Genomic DNA, 1,087 nt, shown 5'->3' on the forward strand with positions numbered 1-1,087 from the left:
AAGCTACATACTTCCTGTTCTGCCATAAATTACTTTATTTACAACGATTATTGAGTTTTACACTTATAGCTGGCGAGTCAGATGTATCAGTTATATACAGTGTCAGAAGTGTGAGCGTTTTGGTTGCGTGAAGGTTCTTATAGCCCTTTGATGCGGCAGAGTAAAAATAAAGGCGAGAGCGAGAGAAAATGCAAAACATGACGCTAAGATGGATTGTATATAAACAGCTGGTCTTTGGTCTCCTCTGGCGTTTTCTTTAGAAGAATAAAAGCATGAAACTGAAACCTTTGCCTGCTTTGTCGATGCTGCCAGAGAAAGGGCTTCTTGATAGAATTACTAAAAATCACCAACAAAAACAGGAAAGCAAGAACAAAAAATTCAATATTTAAAATCATGGAATGGGTGCAACGTATATTTACAAGAAGAAAGTTCTGAAATAAAGGAATGATGTCATAGAAGAAAAAGATTGATACATTCCAGATCTTGATATCATTCAGAATCTCTTTTTATCTTTTCCCCCCTGGTTCCACCTCTTCAAATCCTGGGAATGGCCCTGACATTCCTCTGGCATTTTCAATGCCACTTTAGCAAAATGGACTCCTTTGTCCATGGAAAAACACAAAATGTTTAAAACAACTGTGTCATATACTAAAAAATGATGTATTTGTTTCTCTGTAATGCCAAAGAAATAAATGAACTTGCAGATTTCAAATGCATGCTTTCCATTTCCAAAAAAAAAAAAAAAAAAAAAAATTTTTCAATGCTTAGCAAAATGGACTCCTTTGTCCATGGAAAAACACAAAATGTTTAAAACAACTGTGTCATATACTAAAAAATGATGTATTTGTTTCTCTGTAATGCCAAAGAAATAAATGAACTTGCAGATTTCAAATGCATGCTTTCCATTTCCAAAAAAAAAAAAAAAAAAAGAAGTTTTATGGTGGTTTTATGGAACACACGTTCCTCATACCAAAGGTTTTCACACACACACACACACACGCATGCACGCATGCATGCACGCACGCACGCACACACACACACACACAGGTTTGTTTTTGTGAAAAGTGGGGACATCCCATAGGCGTAA

Source organism: Sinocyclocheilus rhinocerous, unplaced genomic scaffold (genome assembly GCF_001515625.1).
Source record: "Sinocyclocheilus rhinocerous isolate Xijiao unplaced genomic scaffold, SAMN03320098_v1.1 scaffold797, whole genome shotgun sequence".
NCBI lineage: Eukaryota > Metazoa > Chordata > Actinopteri > Cypriniformes > Cyprinidae > Sinocyclocheilus > Sinocyclocheilus rhinocerous.